Source organism: Portunus trituberculatus, chromosome 19 (assembly GCF_017591435.1).
Source record: "Portunus trituberculatus isolate SZX2019 chromosome 19, ASM1759143v1, whole genome shotgun sequence".
NCBI lineage: Eukaryota > Metazoa > Arthropoda > Malacostraca > Decapoda > Portunidae > Portunus > Portunus trituberculatus.
The window spans coordinates 3,479,312-3,506,331 of NC_059273.1; the positions used below are offsets into that span (position 1 = coordinate 3,479,312).

The window sequence follows — 27,020 nt, forward strand, 5'->3', positions numbered from 1 at the left end:
GAGAGAGAGAGGAAATATAACCAACTACGTACTATAGAAAAAATGCCCAGAAAATTCCATATAACTTCCAATAAAGCATTATGAAAGTAGTGTATAGGTAAGATCTTGTATCCCTTCTCTGAGGTGTGGCGGCCATTGTTTCCGACTCCTGCTCCGGTCTGCGGTGATTAAGGAAAGGGATTGTTCAAGCAGGGATTCGGAACTGTGACCAGCCAGTGCGCATTCTTGGTAAATACGTCACAGCCAATGAGAAAATAGTCAAAAATAATCCACCAATCACATCCCTTTATGTAGTAACCAAGCTAGGAAGGCAGTGTAGATATCAAGACGAGGCGAACCCGACGGAGAAGAAAATGAAGAGAAAGCAGTGATTAGGGACTAAATATATCTGAAAGTGAAGAAAATGAAGAGAATAGAGTGAATACAAGATGAACCTAGAAACCTGATAGTGTACAAAAGAAAGGAAAGTGCAAAACTTCCGAATAACAATAACAAGACTTTATATCATTCTGCCGCCATGGCCGCCACCTGTGAGCTGCGTTCCTCGTCGCCCACTGAAAGAAGAGCCGCTTTTCAGAAACAGTACTGCAGTTAGCTGAAGTATCGTCGTGTTGCTGTTGCAAATATAGTGTGCTACGCTCTATAAGTGTAATTTTAGAGATGAAGGAATGTGGCGATACACAAACATGTCACTAGCATGGTCCGTAACAAGAGAAGGTCGTTACTGCGATTGTAAATAAGGACAGGCGACGGAAGGAAAGGCTGGATCCTACGTTCGAGAATAAGGTAAAGTTTGTTTCATTTTATTCATGATTAATTTTATTTCCAAATACTAGATTAGCAAGCCATGTTGGATTACGTTAGTGACGCAGCCTATTTGTAGTGTATTTTATCAAAGCTCTTCAACCACCTTCACAAGATCTATGAACAGACAGGAAAACCCTCGTGACAATGTTACCTTTGCAAGACCCGCAAAGTTAGGTATTGTCAGTCACTAGATTAACATTCCAGAGGTACTTAGGTGGCTGAACTAATAATATTCTCTGCAATATCATTGCATGTCGAGTTAGTGTCAGTCATTAAATTAACATTCCAGGGATACTTAAATGGTTGATGTAATATCCTTTGCAGTACCATTGCATATTAAGTTAAAAATAGTGTCAGTCACTACATCAATATTCTGTTCGATGACAGATTACTGGGGGTTTTGGTAGATGGTCTTTTAAGCGAAGGGGTTCTTAATGAGAAAAAAGTTGAGAACCCCTAGTATATAGAGCACGAAAACACTTGCTTTTGAATGGGGCTGTTTTGCTTCAAGCGTCTGTACTCTTTTCAGTCTTTCGTGACGGCAAGAGGTGGGCGGGTTAGTAGCAACTACTACATGTAAAAGCCTCTTATTCATACACCTACAGTGGTAGTGGTGGTGGTGGCAGTGTTACTTACAGTTACTGTTCAGTCAAAAACACGCTTGTATGTACCCAAAACACACACAAATTCACTCAAATGCACCCAGAATCAACCTAAATACATCATACATACAAGTGAATAGTGTTGCCATACTCCCATATTAGCAGCACCAAGTAGCAGTGCAAGTCAACATTACCGCCTTCACAATACTCCTCCACAGTGCTATATGTTCAAGTCAACATTACTGCCTTCACAATACTCCTCCACAGTGCTGTACGTTCATTTATTTTGGTAAGGTAGTTTTAAGGCCATTCACTTGTTTTTACGACTTTATTTATTTATTTATTTATTTTTTTTTTTTTTTTTTTTTTTTTTTTATTTACAGAAGTGGAAAAAAAAATTGAATTCTACCCAGATATTGAAGAGGTGATACTTAAACAGTATTTAGAGGCAAGTCGTCAGTGTGTGGATGGAAGCAGTAGAGTAAGAAAGGGGGAAAGAAAAGAGGGGGACGAAGAAGAAGAAAGGGGTTGGAGAAGGAGCCATGCCACAATATTTAGCTAAGTTTCCCTTGTAATCTTGGCGTTCTGTATAATGCATTTTAGTGTTTTGGGGAATATATTTGGGGTGTTTGGTAGTGTTGCATGGTGGGTATATTTTGTGTGTTTGATAGTGTTGTATAGTGTTTTGAATTCACATGAAGGAGTCTTATAAGCCTGATTTGGATGTTCTCAATGTGTATTAGATGGTTTTAGTTACATTTTATGTATATTGACTGTGTTGTGGGGGTGTTCTGGATATTATATTTCGTTGTGTTTTGAGAGTGTTTGAGTGTGTTTTGAGATGTTCTATGAGTGTGTTTTAAGTGGTCTGTGTGTGAGGGTCGGGTGTCTTTTAGGTAGTTCGAGTGTGTTTTATGATGAGGGGATTGTTCTGCTATATGATGGATGTTTGTAGTGAGTTTTGGATGTGTTTGTTGGTATTTTCCAGGTGCTGCATGGTGTTTTGAGTATGTTTGGAGTTAGTTTTGAGTGATTTAAGTGGTCTTAGTGTGTGGGAGTGGTGATCTGGGCGTGTTTGGGTCTTCTATATAAGTGTCATTACATATTTACATAAATATATGCATAAATGCAAATATGCATTATATTATCAAGAAAAAGACAAAAGAAGTAATAAGAATAATGATAAACCAGTAACCGCGAAAAGATGCCACCATTAGATTTCTTGTTTCTTCTCCGTTAAAACAAATAAATGCATAATAATAAATCAATAGGAAAACAGTATTAATATAGTATATAGCATGAATGATTCCCCTCAATGTACGACATAGACATTCTAAAGTCCAGTGTACGATGCCCACTGCCCAGCATGTCGCCACTCCAGTGACCGAGTCCCTAGTCGGCGTAGTCGCCACTTGTGTCCAGTGTCCGTCTGGTTGTTGTTGTTGTGGAGTAGCAATACCGCGGGCATCTGGATGGATGAATCATGCCTTACCTTTTATTGTAGGCTACTAGGAGGGCGCTATGGGCCCCGCGACTCCCCTGCAGGACACTGACACGGCCTCAATCATCGGGTCAGCGTCGAACAGGTCATCTCCATGTTCCCAGCAGGTGAGTTGACATCGACATAATACTACGTAGGTATATAATTTCTTTCTCTTCCATTTTTTGTGTCCTATTTTTATTTTGTTACATGGTTTGCGGACATTATTTTTGTTTGTTTGGCTTGTTTATATGTTAATTTATTGTTTATTTATTTTCACTCTCTCTCTCTCTCTCTCTCTCTCTCTCTCTCTCTCTCTCTCTCTCTCTCTCTCTCTCTCTCTCTCTCTCTCTCTCTTAAAAATATATACGTTAATGTAATTAATAATAAAAAAAACGATAACAATAACACCGAGCTTGTACGTGTGACCCGTACGTCCTCCCTAGAGGAGAACAAGCCTTGCATGACTTACCTGGTGGTGGTGGTGGTGGTGAAGAGGGAAAATGTATGCGTGAAAGAAAATGAAAGATAAATTTTAAAAAATAAATGAATAAAAATTATATTATATATATATATATATATATATATATATATATATATATATATATATATATATATATATATATATATATATATATTTATTTATTTATTTATTTATTTATATTATATATATATATATATATATATATATATATATATATATATATTTATTTATTTATTTATTATTTATATATTTATTTATATATATATATATATATATATATATATATATATATATATATATATATATATATATATATATATATATATATATATATATATATATATATATATATATATATATATATATATATATATATATATATATATATATATATATATATATATATATATATATATATATATATATATATATATATATATATATATATATATATATATATATATATATATATATATATATATATATATATATATATATATATATATATATATATATATATATATATATATATATATATATATATATATATATATATATATATATATATATATATATATATATATATATATATATATATATATATATATATATATATATATATATATATATATATATATATATATATATATATATATATATATATATATATATATATATATATATATATATATATATATATATATATATATATATATATATATATATATATATATATATATATATATATATATATATATATATATATATATATATATATATATATATATATATATATATATATATATATATATATATATATATATATATATATATATATATATATATATATATATATATATGCATGAGAGGCTCAACACCTTGCTGGAGTCTGGCACACCCTTCCTGGAGCTATTGCAAATGGCAGGGCACTAGCTGTACGGCAGGGAGGAGGTGCTGGCATGGGGCATTGTTACCGGTGTTGATAGCATGGCAGGGTGAGACAAAACACGTGTGTTTACTGTTTATATTAACCTAGTCCTATGTTTCTGGTTTCGAATGGGGCTCATATCTACTTGTATGCACCTTTTCCTTAGTTTATGCACACTTTCTGCAGTTACAATCTCTTCACTGTATCTATCTCCAATGTCCATCATATCTACTTTTATGCAACTTTTCCTTAAATTTGTGCACACTTTCCGCTGTTACAATCTCTTCACTCAATCCATCCCAGATGTCCACCATCTTATGTGGAAAACTGAACTTCTTAATGTTCCTCAGACATTGACTTTTTATGATCTTCGAATTTCCTCTCATTTGTATTCTCCATCCTCCGTGAGTGATACTGATACCAGATCTTGTCTATCTATCTTTTTCATACGGTTTACTAACTTGTACATCGTTATTAGGTCTCCTCTTTCTTGTTTATCCTTCAAAGTTAGTAGTTCATTTCCTTCAGTCTTTCTTTATAAGGAAGATCCTTTATTTCTGGAATCATCTTTGTACTGTATTGGTCCTTGGGATTCTTTCTTGATGTCTTTCTGCCTCTATGATGACCACACCACTGCTCTGTATTCTAGTCTAGACGCAATGTTCCCGGAACCCACCGCAAGGTGGCACTACACGACGAAAGCTTTGATGGAACACAACAGAATAGTTTAGTACAGGTTTGCTTGGTAATGATGCGGGACGTCTAATTATCTATGATGCAGTCACTTTGTCGAGGTTGTACCGCATGGAATACCTTGGAATGGCCTCAAAATTTAAGGAAACCATGAGAAATATACGGACCAGCATTGTTTTCGGCAAAAAAAAAAAAAAGTGGCATTTAATCGAAAAGGCATGAGCCGTGACGTCACGGATCAAGATCACAAGTGATCTTGATCTTGATGTTACAGGCCAAAACATGTGGATATTTGAGCTATTTTTGACGTATTTGTACATCATGAATAATGTTTGATGATGAATGGGCGAAGTAATAGTGACATGGGCATCTAAAATAGTGAAATAAATGTTATATAATGTATATGCGAATACTGCGATGATAAATGTGGATATGGCACGTAGCCCCCGTGTTTATCGCCGTTTATGCTAACGGTTTGAGTCTGGCGTGACGTAGCGAGGTATCAGAGACTTTTCAGAGTACGATACAACAAGAGGTGGTGAGTTGCTGGGGACGATGAGTGTCAGGAAGGGAGACCTCTGTTTAGCGGGGTGGCGCGGAAACGGATCACCTAATAGTATCGCAGCCACACCTGCGCCGCTCATGCATCTAGAGCAAGGCTGGAAACCGGATCCGGGAAACTCCACTACACTACACCGGGGGAGAGTGAAAAAAAAAAAAAAGTTGGCGTTAATTTTTGTTATGTGGCGCTTTTGAATTTAGTTTTATTGTTATTGTTATTATTATTATTATTATTATTATTATTATTATTGTTATTATTAATATTATTATAAAAGATTGGAATGCAAAGCATTCCAATCTTTTACATTGGTAAACTGCTTTCCCCTGGACAATACATGTACATGCATCAGGTCTGGAATACTCTTTCAAAACTTGCTGTTGTGTATGGCAACTAAACCTTTGTCCGCCAACAAACAATACCATCCAAAAAGTACAGCCTAATTTCAAACTGCAAAAAATTTCCCCCTGCAGTTATTCAGTACTGTCATTATTGAGGAAAAGCAGTTAGCCATCCCTTATATTACTCAAGTATCCGGTTCGGTTCTTCTCTAGAATCACTGCTCCACGCCGATCTGTATAATACGTACAGCACAGTGCAGTATATGTAACGTATTTACCGTTAGTGAGAGTTTTGGTGAGTGCTCGGCCTTAGTGTGTTATACACAAGCCTTCAAATGTGCGCCGTCCGGCGAGTTTTCTCAAAGTCCAGCAAGCTGAGGCGAGCCACGGAGCTCCATCACACTCGGAAATGAGCAGTACACTGACTTGCAATTGTTTCTAGCTGGGGTTTGTGGGTAACTGCTGAATAGGATTCTTATTGTGTCTATAGTTCTTTTGTCCAATGACGTGCCACCACCTCTTAACAGCACGAGCTGCGCCAATGGGAATTTGCTATATGTATTCGAAGGCGGGGCACAGCTGGGCATACAGGTGCACAGAGTTCTGTGTGCGCAGTTGAGCTATGGCCACCAGTGACATTAGTTGTAAAGGTTGCGAATTTGATTACTGGGAAATCATCGCTCCTGCGATGCAAGTCAGTGTACAATCGAGAAGAGGACCAGCCAGGACCTTCATCCTTTCATTAAGGTATTGTGAGGAGGGGTATTGGTAGAGGTAGGGCATATTGTGTGAAGCTATAAGAACCGGTGTGGGGGGAGGGAAACTGCCCAAAGCAAGGATACAGTAGGTTAGGTTTATGTTAGGGTTAGGTTAGTGTTGTAGGGGGGTGATCCGGGGGTGCACAGGCCTCCCGATTAGGTTAGGTTTTTGTCCTTAGATTTTTTTATCGCCATATCTCGCTTCTTGGCTCTCCCCCTCCTAAAACCCCTGATTCCCCACAGTCCCCCCAAGCTTGTTGGGGGGGAGGAGGGGGAAGGAGGGAGCAGTGGTTCTGTAGTTTTACCTCAGGTTCATAACTCACTATGCGTCCCTTTTATCGAGACGCAAAGCATGGCATCAATCCCTAGTTCCGAAAAACTCTGGGTCTTATCATAGTGATTATGATATTTTTCATCATACTCTTATCCATGTGATTGAATGCTACCCTGATGTTAGTTATTGCCTTGTGTGTTGAAGCAAATAGTCCATTTATTTGTCTTTCTGGAGTCAGGGTGTCATATAATCACTCCCAGGTCTTTTTCTTCATTACTTTTCATTATAATATCTTCTCCCATTTTATATTCCAACATAGGTCTTCTATTACTTTAACTTATTTCCATTACATGGCATTTCCTAGTATTAAATTTTAACTTCCACTTTTGGGTCCATTCCCATATCTTGTCAATATCTTTCTGCAATTCCATACAGTTCTCAATGTTTCTTATTACTCACAAAAGTTTTGCATTGTCTGCAAACAAATTTATTTAACTATTTAAACCCTCTTGTATATTGTTAATATATACTTGACATAATTGGTGCCAGCACTGAACCTTGTGGTGTGCTACAGGTAACTGTGCTCCAACTGTATGGGGTACCTTCCATTGTTGTCCTCATTTTCCTATCTGTTAAGTAGTCTGTCATCCAATTGAAGATATTTAGCTTTATTCCTCCCATTTGTTCTATTTTTCATGAGTTTTTTATGTGGTACTCTGTCAAAAGCTTCCCTAATATGTATCTGGATACAAGGTGTCAACCAATCTATCTATCCCTCGTACTTCATCTAGTACTCTTGTATAAAAGTTTAGTAAATTTGTTATACATGATCTTCCTTATCTGAATCCAAATTAGGAGTTATTAATTGTTTCATTTCCCTCTAGATATTCTGACCATTTTTCTTTATTAACAATTTCACATATCTTACCCACAACACTAGTTAGTGACACTGGTAAATAATTTAGGGACTGTCTTTTTTCCTCCTTTTTATATTGGAACTATATTTGCTCTTTTCCATTCCTTTGATAGCTTCCCTTCCATTAGAGGTGTTGATTATATCACAAATTGGTTCCACCAGTTCTTCCCTACATTCTCTGTGTCCATCCTGACACTCCGTCTGGCTCTATTGCCTTCCTTACATCCACCTTTTCTAATAATTCTCTAATTTTCTGATTTTGCATCACGTTTCTTAATTTTTCCTGTGTCTCTTGATTATTTGGTTTTATGAACTCACTCTCTTCATTAAATACTGATTAAAAGCTCTCACTCATAAGTTCACTCATTTCTTCTGGTGTTTCACATATCCTGTTTCTCTTAATTAATTTAGTGATGGTATCTCTGTCATTTTACCATTTACGTATATACTTATAAAAAGCTTGGGTTCTTTTTCACTTCTCTTCACTACATCCTTTTCATAATTTCTCGTTTCGTACCTCTTTATGCTGCTTCTTATTTACTTCATTTCATTGCTTCCTTCCAAAGCTGGATGTTACATCTATGTTTGCAATGACTTAACTTGTTCTCGTGCCCACACTCTTGAATCTTTTAAACTCTCTAACTAAATTTATCTGTGCTGTCTATCTCTCCCCTAACTCCTCTGACTATAGTAAATTCTTTGACTATTTAACTTCCAAAGTGGAGCACATTCTGTCCCTCTACCCTTTCATGGAGATCTCCATCCTTGGAGATTTCAATGTTCACCACCAGTTTTGGCTTTCCTCTCCTTTCACTGACCATCCTGGTGAACTAGACTTTAACTTTGCTGTCCTCCACAACCTAGAGCAACTGGTGCAACACCCTACTCATATCCCTGACCGTCTTAGAGATACACCCAACATTTTTTTTATCTTTTCCTCACCTTTAATCCTTCAGCTTATGCTGTTATCCTATCTTTTCCGATGGGCTCCTCCGATCACAATCTCATTTCTGTATCTTGTCCTATTTCTCCAATCCCTCCTTAGGATTCCCCAAAGTGAAGGTGCCTCTAGCATTTTGCCTCTCCCAGATGGGGGGAACCTGAGGAAGTATTATGCTGATTTTCCCTGGAATGATTACAATTTCCATGTCAGAGACCCATCTCGGTGTGCTGAACACATAACAGAGGTGATAGTGTCTGGCATGGAGGTGTATATTCTTCATTCTTTTTCTCAACCTAAACCTTCTAAACCTTGGTTTAACTCTTGGTTTAACTTTTCTCATGCTATACATGATAGAGAGGTTACCCACAGAAGGTACTTAAGCCTTCCATCTCCTGAATATCATGCACTTTATATTTCTGCCCAGAATCATGCCAAGTCTGTTCTTCAACTTGCCAAACACTTTCATAAATAGAAAATCTCAAAATCTTTCAAACTCTAACTCCCCTAATGACTTCTGGCATCTGGCCAAACACATCTCCAACAACTTCATCTTTCCCTCCTTTATTTCATCCTGATGGCACCACTGCCATCTCATCTGTTTCTAAAGGTGAACTCTTCTCTCAAACTTTTGCTAATGACTCCACCTTGGATAATTCTGGGCTTGTCCCTCCCTCTCCTTCCTCTGACTATTTCATGTCTCCAATCAAAATTCTTCTTAATGAAGGTTTATGGACCTGATGGGGTCCCTCCTATTGTTCTCAAAAACTGTGCTTCTGTAATGCAGGGAAAAAAAATAATAAAAAAATACAATACTTACGATGAAGAAGGAAAGATTAGGAAAGTTTTTAATAAATTTTGAAGTTTTATTTTTAAACTAATGGTAGCGGTAGCTGTTATCAAAGGCACTGGTTGTAAATTTTGAAAGATTAACACAACAAATCTACATACTTTACAATAAACTGATGGAATAATATTGAATTAACTTTCTCCTCACAATGACATTCGTTTGTTTACAATCCAGCTCACCGGAGAGAGGATACACAGTCACTACAGAATAAACTACACAAAAAAAATTACATAGTATAATTCACTACACAGCCTCACTCCAATTAGCATGTGGAGACAAGCACGATGCGGGCTGTTCGTGGCTCCACACACTAAAAAAAACTCACTTATCTTGTCTTTAGGGCCATGATACCCTGGTTGTGAGAGGCATGTACCAGGCAGTGACACAGTCCACTCCACTGCCCTCCTTAACACCACTGCCAACACAATAACATTTCTTCCTTAACTTCACTAAAACTAGCCTAACCAAAAACCACACACATGGATCATCATACACATAACAGAGAGTAGCCATATCTGCTTGGGGTGGAAGGTGGAACCAGACTCAGTAAACAATTTAATAATATATATATATATATATATATATATATATATATATATATATATATATATATATATATATATATATAAAGAAATGTTTTATATAAAAGGTACATCAAAATTTAATGAGCGAGTATATGACTAACCTGCTTGGGCTAGAGGGTGGAACCAGACTGTGGGAACTAGTATATCCTGATTTTCCCACAGCCTAACTACCTGATGGGTCTCGTTTCCTCCCCCTCCCAAGCATTGTCAGTCGCCACAATAGGACAGGTGTGGAGTAATTAAGTGCTTTTGATTGCCATTACTAATGAGATTACATTACAGAAAACACTTCTCTGATCAGCTCGGTTCTCCCTTTACTTTCTGGAGTGAAAAATTTGTTAAAACTTCAATTACGTAGCGAGTGAATTTAATGCTTTTAATTCATGAGCTGGCTACCATCTCTTTCTCTTTTGAACCAACTCAAGACCGTCCATACGTCTGCATGTCTGGTATCCACTTGTGTGTCGCTACTTGAATAATTATGACCTTAATAACTAAAAACTTAATACTATTGTCCCCAGCAATACACTTCTGTGCTTGCACCTTGCCTGGCCAAACTCTTGTAACTATGCCTGTCAACTTCTACCTTTCTTTCTTGCTGGAAGTTTGCTTACATTCAGCCTGTTCCTAAAAAGGGTGATCGTTCTAATCCCTCAAGCTACCGTCCTATAGCTTTAATCTAACTTGTCTAAAAGTTTTTGAGTCTATCCTCAATAGGAAGATTCTTAAACATGTCACTTCACAATCTTCTATCTGATCGCCAGTATGGCTTCCGTCAAGGTCACTCTACTGGTGATCTTCTGGCTTTCCTTACTGAGTCTTGGTCATCCTCTTTTAGAGATTTCGGTGAAACTTTTGCTGTCACGATAGGCATATCAAAAGCTTTTGATAGAGTCTGGCATAAAGCTTTGATTTCAAAACTGCCCTCCTACAGTTTCTATCCTTCTCTCTGCAACTTTATCTCAAGTTTCCTTTCTGACCATTCTATTGCTGCTGTGGTAGACAACCACTGTTCTCCTAAATCTATTGACAGTGGTGTTCCTCAGGGTTCTGTCTTATCACCCACTTTTTCTGTTATTCATTAATGACCTTTTTAACCAAATTTCTTGCCCTATCCACTCCTACACTGATGATATCACCTTACATCTTTCCACGTTCTTTCAGAGACATCCAACCCTTCAGGAAGTCAACAGATCGCTCAGGGATGCCACAGAACGCCTGATTTCTGATCTCTTTAAGATTTCTGATTGGGGTAGAGAAGACTTAGTAGTTTTCAATGCCTCAAAAACTCAATTCCTCCATCTATCAAGTCGACATAACCTTCTAGACAACTATCCCCTCTTCTTCAATGACACTTAACTGTCTCCCTCTTCCACACTAAATATCCTCGGTCTGTCCTTTACTCATAATCTCAACTTGAAACTTCACATCTCATTTCTTGCTAAAATAGCTTTTATGAAGTTAGGCGTTCTGCGGCATCTCTGCCAGTTTTTCTCGTCCCTCCAACTGCTATCTCTGTACAAGGGCCTTATCCGTCATTGTATGGAGTACTCTTCGCATGTTTGGGGGGGTTCCACTCATACAGCTTTATTAGATAGGGTGGAATCAAAAACTTTTCATCTCATCAACTCCCCTCCTCTGACTGACTGTCTTCAGCCTCTTTCAGTGCCGAAATGTTGCATCTCTCAATTTTTTATGGTTATTTTCATACAAATTGTTCTACTGATCTTGTTAACTGCATGCCTCCCCCCTCCTGCAGCCTCACTGTACAAGTTTTTCTTCTTCCTCTCATCCCTATTCTGTACAACAAGAGTTAACCACTATTCTCAATCATTCATACCTTTCACTAGTAGACTCTGGAACTCCAACTCCCTACCTGCTTTTGTATTTCTACTTTCTAGCTTCCTATGACTCAACTTCTTTTTTAAGAGAGGTGTCAAGACATTTGTCCCAGGCTTTTGACTAATTCTTTTGTATCTTTTTTATGGAGACAACTCCAGTGGGCCTTTTTTTTTTTTTTTTTTTTTTGAATAGATTTTTATTTTGCCCTTGAGTTCTCCCTCTTACATTAAAAAAAAAATCGAAGCTGCATCCTTTCACTTTTTAGCTTTTGCACATATAGCATTATACCACGTGTTTGCTCTCTTTACTTCTTCATTATACTTGTCTAGGAATATATCATACTTCAAGATAAGTGTCTTGCCTTGCATAATTTCCTCTAATCAATACTACCAAAGTAACTTCTTAATCCTGTGTTTCACTGTTTGATCTGCTGCATTCTCTGTGTGTGTGATTGTTTTCTCAGATGGTGCAAACATACACACACACACACACACACACACTGCGTAGTGTAGTGGTTAACATGCTCGACTCACAATCGAGAGGCCCGGGTTCGAGTCCCGGTAAGCGGCGAGGCAAATGGGCAAGCCTCTTATCTTTATGTGTGGCCCCTGTTCACCTAGCAGTAAATAGGTACGGGATGTAACTCAAGGGGTTGTGGCCTCGCTTTCCCGGTGTGTGTTGTGTGTTCATGTGGTCTCAGTCCTACCCGAAGACTGGTCTATGAGCTCTGAGCTCGCTCCATAATGGGTAAGACTGGCTGGGTGACCAACAGGCGACCGAGGTGAATTACACACACGTAGAGAGAGATGCAACTGATTTACAAATAAAACCCACAACTATTTTTCAGATTCAAAATATTATCGGGAACTCTACATACAATGCCTGGTGGTGGTGACAGGGAAGTCTGAAGGAAGAGATGACAAGTTTGAGGACACTAGACAGATGAAGAAGGAAAGGAACAAGCAAGGAAGGAATTAAAAGACAAGTTTCTCTCATTTTATTTTGTTCTGAAGTATTGATCTGCTTCAGAAGCTTGAATATAGTACTTGTTGAATGTTATAGCAGTAATAATGCATATCATTTTTTCTTTGTTTTTTCTATTTGTTACATATGAGACCTATTATTTGAGAATTTATTTCTTAATGGTATAAAAGAATTTAAAATATATTTTTCCATTTTCCAGTTCCAAGAACCCAAACAGTGAAGAAGGACATGCAACCATAGAATGAGTATGCTTCAACAGTTCTTGACAGATGATGTGACAGCAGGAGCCACTGCTTTTTATTGCGAAGCCCAACAAAAGCCAACCTCTCTCTTAAATGAATTCAAGCCATAAAAAGATGGAAAAATAGAAGCAGACAGAATTTCAGAGATTACTGAAGATGAAGGATAGAGAGTACTAGTTAACTCTTCTATTACAGAGGTGGATCTATTACAGAGGTGGATGGAATACGAGTGAGAGAAAGTTGAAAGCTTTGTGCAGTGAGGCATGCTGTTAGTATAATCAGAAGAGCCATTGCCAAGAAAATAGCAGTAGAAGATAATAAGTTACAACTTTGTGTCAGTGAGAGAGACAACATAGTCAGTTAGAAGAGAGGAGCTGAGACGAAAAGCTTTTTTTAATTCTAATCTGTCTAAAAGAACTGTATGAGTGGAACCACTCCATACATGGACAGATAAGATACCTGTACAGAGTTAGCAGTTGGGAGGGTGAGAAAAAAAAAATGTCAGAAACAGTTGTTTCAGAGATGAGATGTGGAGTTTCCAGTTAAATTAAAGTAAAGGACAGATTATGTATGTTAATTGTAGAAGAGGGAGAGAGATAATTGCACCCTGTATCTTTTCACATCTTTCCATCACTGCTCAAAAATACATTTCCTCCATCAATCAACACAACCTTCCAGACAATTGCACCCTCTTCTACATTAAACATCTTCATCTCTACTTATTATATAAACTGGAAACTTCACATCTGATCTCTAGCTGAAACAGCTTCTGATAAGTTTTTCTCACACACCAACTGTACAGGGGACCTTATCTGTCCCTGTATGGAATATGCTTCCCATGCATGTAAGGGGGAGGTTGCAAATATACTGTTCTTTTAAGTTAAGGTGGAATTAAAACATTTTTGCTTCATCAACTCTCTCTGTCTGTCTTCAACCTCTTTTTATTGCCACAATGTTGCATCTCTTACTATCTTCTGCTAATTTCATACCAACTACTCCTCTGATCTTGTTAGCTGCATGCCTCCTATCCTCAGCCAGCCTCACTGCACACCTTTTCCTTTCACCCCCTAATCTGTTCACCTCTCCAATACTAGAGTTCACCTGTAGTATTTGTCAACCATTCATGCCTTTAACTGTAAACTCTGAAATTCCCAACCCACTTCTGTTTTTCCATCTTCCTACAACTTAAATTCATTGAAGGTGATTTCAAGACAATCCCCATATTTTAGACTAATGCTTTTGACCCTGTTTGGGAACCAGCCTTTGTTTTTATAATTGCAATTTTTTTTGTTGCCCTTGGCCATTTACTGATTACCAGGACACTCTTAACTCACACTAAAAACAACAGGAGTGGCTTGCCTAAGGAACTTCCTGAATTTCACTGCCAGAATTGGACCACCATCCTGCCTTAGCTGGCTACAAAAGGAGACAACAAAAGTAACCTGCAAATAACCTAAAATATTGGAAAAGAGGCCTAAAAAAAAATTCAGTCAAAAATACTCTAACTACTCCCAAGATTTTGTAGTAGTGTATCAATTATTTCAATAAACAGGACTGGTTCCCAAACAGTTTGTACATTACAAAGTCTCCAGAGTCTTCTGAGTATTTTTTACTTTGAAAAAAGTTTTAGGCCCTTTTCTAATATTTTAAGCCATTTGTGGATCACTTTCATTGTCTTGTCCAGTAGTAGTGAGCTAAGGAGAGTGTCCTGCCTGAAGTACAGTTTTTTTCAAATATTTTAGGCCATTTGTGATTGTCGTCTTCAGTAGTGAGCTTAGGAAAGTGTCCTGGCAGGCAGGATGCTGGTCCAATTCATGTAGTGAAATTCAGGATGCTATTGAATCCAGACTGCAGTTTCTTAGGCTAGCCACTCCCATCGCCTCTTCAGTGTCAGCAGGATACACTGGCCCAAGTAGTATATGAAAACTCAGGAAGCTGTTGATCAGACCTCAGTTTCTTATGCCAATGGGAGCCAGTTTTATTGTCCTCTCCAGTGGTGAGCTAGGGAAAGCATCCTCGACAGGCAGGGAACTCAGGAGACAGGTGAAACCTCACTACACCAATGGAGACAGTGCTAGTGGTACATTTTTCTTGCCCCATCTTAAGCCTATTGAGGAAGACACAAGAATACAGATTAACTAACAATCCACAAGAATCTAGATTCCTGAAAGCTATTAAGCAGCTAAAAAATACATATTGTGTTCCTTCCTTTGGCATTCTTGCAGGTTTTCACCACATGAGGGCACAACAAAACACTGCACTACAACTTCCAGTCCATATTCCTTCAGTGAAAGAGGTGAGGTTAAGTACAATAATGCCTTTGCATGTTGGTAAAGGGGCAAGACTGCTGGAAATGTGATAGGTCATCAGACTGTTTGGATTCGTTTCTCAAGCTCTAGCAATAGGTCTCCCCCTCCATCCGTTACTAATAGAATTTAACCTATTGTTCTCATTTTTAACCTACTACTACTATTTAATCTATTCTTGTAGAACTTCCACCTACTACTGCTTCTGTATCTAAAGAATCTTCTCTTATTACAGTCAACTCTCGATTAACTTGAGTTTAAAAATAATGTGATTTCAATTTAATACTTGATATTTTAGGAGATATAATTAAATAACGCAATTTATTGTATTCAACGCAGGTTAACTCGACTTCATGTCACGCGCACCCATACAAATTGTTAGAGAGGGAGAATACTGAAACAGTAGATTTAGAGGCATCAAGTGTACAGTCTGCATCAGAAACTCCTGAGCCAGAGAGAATTTTAACATAAAATTATCTACAGGAAGCACTTGCTTGAATAAGGGAAGAACTGGGCTTGCTTGATGCCAAGGATCCTAATGTAAAAAAGTGCAATAGTGGCATGAAAAGTGATGGCAGATCTAAATTGCTATAATAAATCTTGTTAGATCGATCAGATGATCAAACAAACCACACTATACAGGGTGGGGTGCAGATACTTCCCAATTTCAGAATGAAATAAAAACCTGTTCACACTTCACAATTCTTTATTCTTCTTTTATGCCTTTCACACAACATGGGAGATTTACTTTTACACTGTTTTAAAGACAATATCTTTTAAATGTCTACCTCCATTGTCAATACACTGATTCAGACGATTTCGGAAGCTTTGGTCTACTCTCTCCAGCATGTTGAGCGGTATATTGGCTATTTCAGTTCGGATGGCGTTCAGTAGGTCTTCCAGGGTCTGTGGACGGTCGTTATAAACCAGGGATTTGAGATATCCCCATAGGAAATAATCACAGGGGGCTAAATCAGTGTGTGTCCACACTGCACGCATTTCAATGGGATTCCGGAGAGCAGCTTTTCCCGACCGACTGATTTCCATGAGAGGAGACTTAAACTGGCCTGCGTGCTCGCCTGATTTAGCCCCCTGTGATTATTTCCTGTGGGGATATCTCAAATCCCTGGTTTATAACAACTGTCCACAGACCCTGGAAGATCTTCAGAACGCCATTCGAACTGAAATAGCCAATATACCGCTCAACATGCTGGAGAGAGTAGACCAAAGCTTCCGAAATCGTCTGAATCAGTGTATTGACAATGGAGGTAGACATTTAAAAGATATTGTCTTTAAAACAGTATAAAAGTAAATCTCCCATGTTGTGTGAAAGGCATAAAAGAAGAATAAAGAATTGTAAAGTGTGAACAGGTTTTTATTTCATTCTCAAATCGGGAAGTATCTGTGCCCCACCCAGTAGTAAATTTAAATTGTACTGATTCATAGGGTATTATTGTTCATCATTCAGCCAGATTTTCTAACCAAAACGTTGACCTTATACTACTCACGGTTCTTTAATCAGTCATTATAGTATTATCAACAAAGTGACTAATTCATTAAATATCTGCTAAGTGTTATATACCAAATCATATCAAGGTATTTTCATGTACATGTATGACGATGTGGCATATCAGGTCAGGCATATTGCCACTCGACGACCCGAGGTGGGATTTTCCCTGGGGAGGGGAGTCGGGTCACCACGATGGAGGGACGCACTGACACTTTCCCGTCTTACTGTGTGTTGCACAGCCAAACCAAGAATGTATTTTTGCGTGTTAGCTAGTAACTTACAAGTGTAATATACGTACTTAAAAATGAAAATAAAAAACACGTTTTGTTGTTTCCATGACCTAGTTATGTAGAAAAATTCTTAAGATAGGCAGATTTTCCAGTGGCCAGAAATGTAATCCCCCTATGACCATGGTTTCTATGGGAAAATTATTTTCTAATAACCCAATGTCTCCAGGAATATAACCCCCTCGTTAATCGAGAGTTGACTGTACTAGTTTATCCAAAACACCTCTTCCTCTAACTCCACCTACATAACATTACCAATACTACTACTAATACTACCTGTCAATTCCTCTAATGCACACCTTCCTCCACCTTACTCTCATAATATCACCACTGCTGTGTATGCTGAGATCAGGCAAATAGATATAATAATTTAATGTTTACACTTGGAGGATGTAAAGAGGGTTATATGAAGAGGGAAGATTGTACATGTTTTCTTCCCTACACCCATTAAATATCAAACAATTCTATCTAGTATCCACATTTCCCTGATCTCAGCACATAAGCCAGGCAGAGAGAAGAGTAAAATTCTTATATTAACAACTTCATCTATCATCACCACTAATCAACTCCTCTTAGACATCCCTTCCTCCACCTCCTTGTTTTACCATTACTTGTTTAATCTACCTCTATAGACCTCTTCCTATCACCACCACCTACACTTACCCACCCTCCACTGCCACACCTACACACCTGTACTCGCTGGCTACTGTACCACCAGCACCACTCACTAACAAGTATTTGAAGCCAATCAGCAGCAGCAGGACAAGTAATCATAGGACCAGGTGCACCTTGATGAGTTGGAGCAGGCAGCCACGACTCAAGTGGTGAGCATGAAGGACAGGTTCATGAGGATAATGCATACTTCCATCATTGCCATGGATAGCATACACTGAGGAGAAGAAGGAAAATGTGAGAAGTCATGGAAGAATAAAAGATGGAAGGATTGTGAGGGAGAAATAGAGAGAAACTGAGAACAGTGAGGAACTGCAAGAATGAATAGGTAAAGTTAGGGCCTTAAAGCACACTTCCAGAGGAAGTTATCACCAGAGAGATAGATTATGATTGTAAATGTTCACACAAATTTTATGCTTTAGTCAGATACAACTAAGTTGAAGTGCAATTAGGTGAACATTTTTTACTCACCAGTTGAGTATGTTGCAGTAGTTGATGTTAACTGACCATTCTAAAGCTTGGCACAGTTAAGTGGAAGGAACTTCCATATTCTCCTCAGGCAACCAAAAAAGACCAAGCTAGCCACCTTTGCATGTCTAATTCTAATTCACAGAATGCAGGCACTGCAAAACTAGAAAAATAATAGTATGAAGCTTTTTACTCTTAGTTGATGTTATATAACTTTAATAATCACAATTCATATCCATCTATCCTCACTTTATTCTTTTCAAGGTAATGTTACACTAGGGACTTGCTCTCACTCATTCATCCTTGATTTATTCCGAAGGTGACTAGAAATGTAATTGATTTCATGCTTTAATCTATCCCATGCAAATGATAACTTCTATGTTCTAATTTCATTCAACAAAAATAAACAGATTAATCACAATAAGGCAACATATTATGATAAAAATATAAAAAAATATTTCAAGAAATATCAAACAAAATGTAAATTATCTGTTTAGGTAAAGTTGAAAGTATTATTACAATCAAAAGTTGGATCACTTACAGAAAGAAAGAATATATATATATATATATATATATATATATATATATATATATATATATATATATATATATATATATATATATATATATATATATATATATATATATATATATATATATATATATATATATATATATATATATATATATATATATATATATATATATATATATATATATATATATATATATATATATATATATATATATATATATATATATATATATATATATATATATATATATATATATATATATATATATATATATATATATATATATATATATATATATATATATATATATATATATATATATATATATATATATATATATATATATATATATATATATATATATATATATATATATATATATATATATATATATATATATATATATATATATATATATATATATATATATATATATATATATATATATATATATATATATATATATATATATATATATATATATATATATATATATATATATATATATATATATATATATATATATATATATATATATATATATATATATATATATATATATATATATATATATATATATATATATATATATATATATATATATATATATATATATATATATATATATATATATATATATATATATATATATATATATATATATATATATATATATATATATATATATATATATATACGTATATATATATATATATATATATATATATATATATATATATATATATATATATATATATATATATATATATATATATATATATATATATATATATATATATATATATATATATATATATATACGCATATATATATATATATATATATATATATATATATATATATATATATATATATATATATATATATATATATATATATATATATATATATATATATATATATATATATATATATATATATATATATATATATATATATATATATATATATATATATATATATATATATATATATATATATATATATATATATATATATATATATATATATATATATATATATATATATATATATATATATATATATATATATATATATATATATATATATATATATATATATATATATATATATATATATATATATATATATATATATATATATATATATATATATATATATATATATATATATATATATATATATATATATATATATATATATATATATATATATATATATATATATATATATATATATATATATATATATATATATATATATATATATATATATATATATATATATATATATATATATATATATATATATATATATATATATATATATATATATATATATATATATATATATATATATATATATATATATATATATATATATATATATATATATATATATATATATATATATATATATATATATATATATATATATATATATATATATATATATATATATATATATATATATATATATATATATATATATATATATATATATATATATATATATATATATATATATATATATATATATATATATATATATATATATATATATATATATATATATATATATATATATATATATATATATATATATATATATATATATATATATATATATATATATATATATATATATATATATATATATATATATATATATATATATATATATATATATATATATATATATATATATATATATATATATATATATATATATATATATATATATATATATATATATATATATATATATATATATATATATATATATATATATATATATATATATATATATATATATATATATATATATATATATATATATATATATATATATATATATATATATATATATATATATATATATATATATATATATATATATATATATATATATATATATATATATATATATATATATATATATATATATATATATATATATATATATATATATATATATATATATATATATATATATATATATATATATATATATATATATATATATATATATATATATATATATATATATATATATATATATATATATATATATATATATATATATATATATATATATATATATATATATATATATATATATATATATATATATATATATATATATATATATATATATATATATATATATATATATATATATATATATATATATATATATATATATATATATATATATATATATATATATATATATATATATATATATATATATATATATATATATATATATATATATATATATATATATATATATATATATATATATATATATATATATATATATATATATATATATATATATATATATATATATATATATATATATATATATATATATATATATATATATATATATATATATATATATATATATATATATATATATATATATATATATATATATATATATATATATATATATATATATATATATATATATATATATATATATATATATATATATATATATATATATATATATATATATATATATATATATATATATATATATATATATATATATATATATATATATATATATATATATATATATATATATATATATATATATATATATATATATATATATATATATATATATATATATATATACACACACATACATACTTAATCCTCTGCTATTGCGCCTCCTGTTATCACATTTTACTGGTGTAGCGCATACTTAAAAAAGCCGCACATATTTCTATATTACACATGATATTACTGCTATCATGCTCCCCTCATTCAGAAACTTCCAGGCTATGACATCATGTGATAGTTGAGTTTCTCTATATACTTTTATTGAGAAATAGTTCTTCACAACCCATGAGTTAATCAAGAAATCAGGATAAAAAGTTTTAAATGTATTTAAGCATATACTGTTGAAAGCAATCTAACCTGTGAGGCTGTGGTCCATTTGTAAATATCACCACACTGACTCAGTGCCATCTAGCAGTGAGGAGTAACACCAAATTCATAATCACAACAAAACACATCAACACCTGCATCATTATGGCACCAGGAGGAAAAAAGATTAAGCTACACAATCTCCTACAAACTACAAATGGTAGATTATGCCAAGAAGCATGGCACTAGAACAGCAGCAAGGGCTTTTGTGCCACCACCTACGGAAAAAATGTAAGTGTCTGGCACCAGCAAGAGACCAACTGAAGAGTGCAAGGAAAGATAAATGTTTTCTGCTTGTGTAATGACCTGCTAAATTGCTTTCAATAGTATACGTTTAAATACATTTAAAACTTTTTATCTTGAATTTGACTTGCTGAAATGGATATTTGTATTATATACCCATGTGTCCTATATGCCGTCAAATATCCCAAGTAAAAATGCTTCAAAATGTATGCTATTATTATTTTTGATTACACAAATTATTTAAACTGTATTATTTCTTAATTTCTATACTATTATATGGTATAAAAACGGGGCAAAAAGTGACTGACAAAAAATGATGGCTTGGAGGTCCTTGTGTCAATTTGAATTATTACCATAGGTAGGTTCTTCACTTTGGCTATCATACAGTGATAGATGATTCCACGTAATAATGGAGGATTGAGTATAATTCTTAAGCTCATGCATTTGACATTCAATTCAAGGAACAAGATGACAGTACTTACACAAGATGCGGTCAGGCAAGAATGGCTGCCTGGGGTAAGAGAACTTCCAAGTGTATGCAGAGGAATGTCACAACTGGCAAGAACTCACATTCCTGTGTCAGGCTGCTATTCTGGCTGGTAAGTAGCTGGGTGAACAAGTATGCAGGTGCAGATGGGTGGCTGGAAAATGGCCAGTACAGTTTGGCATGTTTGTCACCAACAATCCACAGATAAACTCATTCTGAATGTTGTCACAGGGAGCTATCTTGAGAATGTATCTTAAGACCTTTACTGAATCCTCTACATGGCCAATGGACTGAGGGTGATGAGGTAAAGTCATGTCATAACTCACACTCCAGCCCTGCAGGAAATTCTGGAACTTTCTAGAAGTAAACAAAGACAGACCAGGATGGTGACAAGTGTAATCATGTTGCTGCCACACTGGGTATAGATAACTGGCCATCCTAAAGGTGCGTCCACACGATCGAACAATGTTCGACGGACAAAATTGTTACCATTACCAATGGAAAGTGGAAAGGCTTGCTGATGACGTCAGAAGCGAGCACCAAGAGGTGTACCGGACACTGTCCGTGTTCGTAGCATCGAAACCTCAGACACTGTCTGTGAGGTGTGGAAGTATACAATGCTGCCAGGCACACGACGAACAAAGTCACTTGGTTACAGGATTTTCAAAGTCCGTCAGTTCACTAGTTCTCAATTGTCCTGTTAACATGGCTAGCAGAACCTTAGACCCCTTTCATTTCGTTTCTGCAGCCAGTCCTTGCACCATTCCCTTCTTGTCACCACCACCTCCTCCTCACAGAGTACAGCAATGATTATGCTGCATAGTGCAATTTTTTTGGCCTTGTTTTTCTTCTTGTGTACCATGGTAGTGATGTACTGCACCAGTCGCCCAAGTTCACATACTGACTAAAATGCCTGAGTTACCAACGGACATCACCTTTAAACATTGTCCACCGGTCTTTGCCCTGTGAGCAGAGGTAAAACGGTGGTAAACAACCTCATCTGGAACCACTGCTTGTTGCCAGATCCACTTCCATCGTTTCATCGCTTATGACATCATCCTGCTTCTCCTGTGATATGGTAACAATTTTGTCCACCGAACATTGTTCCACGTGTGGACGCACCTTAATAGTCGGTCAGCTATGGTAAGGAATGAACCTCTTTCCCTCAGCAGAGAAGTGGTCAGCAGACTCAAATGGCTGTGTTGAATGGTCATCGTTTCTGTATGCCTCTTTCTGCTGGCTTGGAAGCAGTGTCTGGCAGCTTACACATGACCACATGACATTGGTGATGTTGGCAAATATGCCCAGTTAGAAAATGTCTGCTCCTCTTGGTGTCTTGGCTTCACAATGGCTGTCATGCAATTATTATAAAACAAATCTGCACAGCACTGCAAGCACTACAACACACAGGTTGTAGAGCATAGTTCATTCTGAAGCTTCCACTAATTGAGCAGGGAGTTATGGAGCCCACATGTGACATGGGAAGTGATGATGCACACATTCCAACAGTCGCATGCACATTTTGTCTGAATACACTGCCTGCTACATTTCCTTCAGCTACAGGTTGGTGGACTGCCCTTCAGCCATGGCGAGAGTGTACAACCCATACGCAATGGCAGCCTGCACTAATATACCAGAAAGCATTTCGTCATTCTCTGCAGGACAACCGACATTGCATCAAGTATGAAGAGTTGCTTCTCTGCATGCCACCTGAGCCAGGTAGATGAACAGTGACAACCTTCCCGAGGCATTGTAATCTGGAGTTGTCCAACTCAAGTGTGTAGCCATTGAGTTTGGAGATGAGAGGATGATAGTCTGTGACATGCTCAAAAGGTGCCTTTATAGTAGTAAGAACACTTGTGCATTACCTAAACCATGACCAGCATCTACAGCTCTATTGTGGTGTACCACATCTCAGAATGCATGAGAAACCATGAGCCACATTGCATTTGCCTCCCCTGTGGTTCTGCAACAAGACATAACCAATGCTGTAGAGGTGTGAGACATCAGTCTACAGGATGGTGGGTAAATGTGTGTCAAACATTACCAGTACTGGTGGACCAGCAAGGGACAACTTGATTCACTAGAATGCAGTATTATGGCTGCATGTTCATGTCAAGACATTGTGGACTCGGTAATGGATTTGCTGCAGAGATGTCAGGCGAAAACTTAACAAAACTCACCATAAAATGACCAAAGGTCTGTGATGCACTGACAAGGCATACAGTGAAATTTTACTATTAAATTAATTATAAATGTAATACAGTTCTTCATTTTCTCACATATTCAATAAAACACTTGTGAACTTTTCTCTTTTATTCAGCCAACACATGGTGGCTTTTTTTCAGACAAGCAATATAGCATGTCTTGGGTAGCAAGTGAAGAAATATAGTCTTCTTTATACATATTATATACTCTATTTACCAGTTCTTTTCCATGTTATTATAGCAACAAGTAAAGTACACTTATCAGAGGAAGCGCCTGAAAACTGCTTTCAGAAGTTAACAGTTTCAATGTATTTTATAGATGACATCTCTTAATTCATGCTTCATAATTAGTGGAAAATCAAGCTGAATTTGGAGTACAGCAACATGATGAGATTATGTCAAATTTATACAAACAACACGTATGATTGTTCAGAACACTGCAACAATGACAGCGTGTAGGTAAGAGTGAGCACAAACAAGATAGAACTGACATGTCCACTATTCCATGCTACACTGTTGCTACCATGAAAGATAGACCTGTTCTCATTGACCACCTTTAATGAGAACACTCATTCATGCATTCATACATACATATTGTGCATACAGTACAGACATACATACATGCACACAGTTTTGTTTCTAGTTTACATTAATGATACAGTTAAAGCTTGTTTGCAAATTGTCAAAATAATGATGAGAGTTGAGGAGGAAGAGGACTGTAAAGAGATATAAAGGGATTTGAAGAAAATTGAGTAAGAGTCATGAATAAGATATGGAATTCAAAGAAGTGTAAAATGTAAAAGTAAAAAAAAAAAAAAAAATAAAGGCTAAGAAGTGGACTCATTATGGAGGCCAGTAACAAGACCCACAACTACAGAAATACAAGTATGACAGTTGGTGTTGCATGGATGATTAAATGATAAAAAGAAAAAAAAAACAATGGTATGATTCATCCTAAATTGAAATATACTGCAGTGGTGTGATCACCAGATAAAGAGATATACAGGGTGGGGCAAATCAAATGCCCTAGTTTTGATAGGCTATTAGGAAAAGTAAAACAATACTTACAGAATTATTTGTTGTTTTATTCGAATCAGTATACAATACCGTTTGTGTGATCACTTTTTGAAGATGGCATCAGGAAGATGGTGGCCATCTGTAGCGATGCACTGTTGAAGGTGATGTCAGAAGTTTTCGGGCCGCTCCGGCACATCTCAAGGGGTATTGCAGCGATTTCCTCCTGAATTCGCATCTTCAATTCTTCCAAAATTGTGTGGCCGACTTCTGAACACTTTCTCCTTGAGATATCCCCACAGGAAAAAGTCGCAAATGCTCAAATCAGGTGAGCGTGGGGCCACTCGACATCACCCCTCCGAGAGACGAGGCGTGCCGGGAACATCTGTCGCAATTTGACCATTGCAACTTCAGCAGTTAAGTGAGGAAACAAATCTGGGAGACATCTGGTTCCAACAAGATAGAGCAACAGCCCACACTGCTCAAGTTACAATGGTCAAATTGCGACATGTTCCCGGCATGCCTCGTCTCTCAGAGGGGTGATGTCGAGTGGCCCCCACGCTCACCTGATTTGAGCATTAGCGACTTTTTCCTGTGGTGATATCTCAAGGAGAAAGTGTTCAGAAGTCGGCCACACAATATGGAAGAATTGAAGATGCGAATTCGGGAGGAAATCGCTGCAATACCCCTTGAGATGTGCCGAAGAGCAGCCGAAAACTTCAGACATCACCTTCAACAGTGCATCGCTACAGATGGCCACCATCTTCCTGATGCCATCTTCAAAAAGTGATCACACAAACAGCATTGTATACTGATTCGAATAAAACAACAAATAATTCTGTAAGTATTGTTTTACTTTTCCTAATAGCCTATCAAAACTCGGGCATTTGATTTGCCCACCCTGTACTTAAGATGATTTTTTAAATAAAATGCGCTGGCACAAAGATCATCCCTAATCTGACAGGAATGACATGAGGAAAAGTGTAGAAATTTAAATTACTGGAAGAAAGAAGGTAAATATGAGGTATGACAGCAATATACAGGGGACTGACTGG

The 27,020-nt window shown here is 34.5% G+C and overlaps 1 protein-coding gene and 1 long non-coding RNA gene across 3 annotated transcripts in view; one reads left to right on the forward strand and one right to left on the reverse strand.

The window, feature by feature from the left end:
* LOC123506130 lies at positions 1-25,888 on the forward strand. The gene is made up of 5 exons (XR_006675355.1): positions 1-786; positions 2,914-3,017; positions 12,906-15,580; positions 22,719-22,856; positions 24,302-25,888. It is a non-coding gene; the product is annotated as an uncharacterized LOC123506130 (long non-coding RNA).
* The window catches only part of LOC123506129 (CCR4-NOT transcription complex subunit 10-A-like), a 28,421-nt gene continuing 16,657 nt past the window's right edge, over positions 15,257-27,020 (reverse strand). The window contains exons 16-18 of one of the 2 annotated variants that reach the window (XR_006675354.1): positions 18,531-18,690; positions 18,176-18,276; positions 15,257-15,391 (exon numbers count right to left, since the gene is read on the reverse strand). The gene's annotated coding sequence lies outside the window, so the exon portion shown is untranslated. Of the gene's footprint in view, positions 15,392-18,115; positions 18,277-18,530; positions 18,691-27,020 lie in introns of both variants that reach the window. The other variant, XR_006675353.1, reaches the window with a different exon arrangement.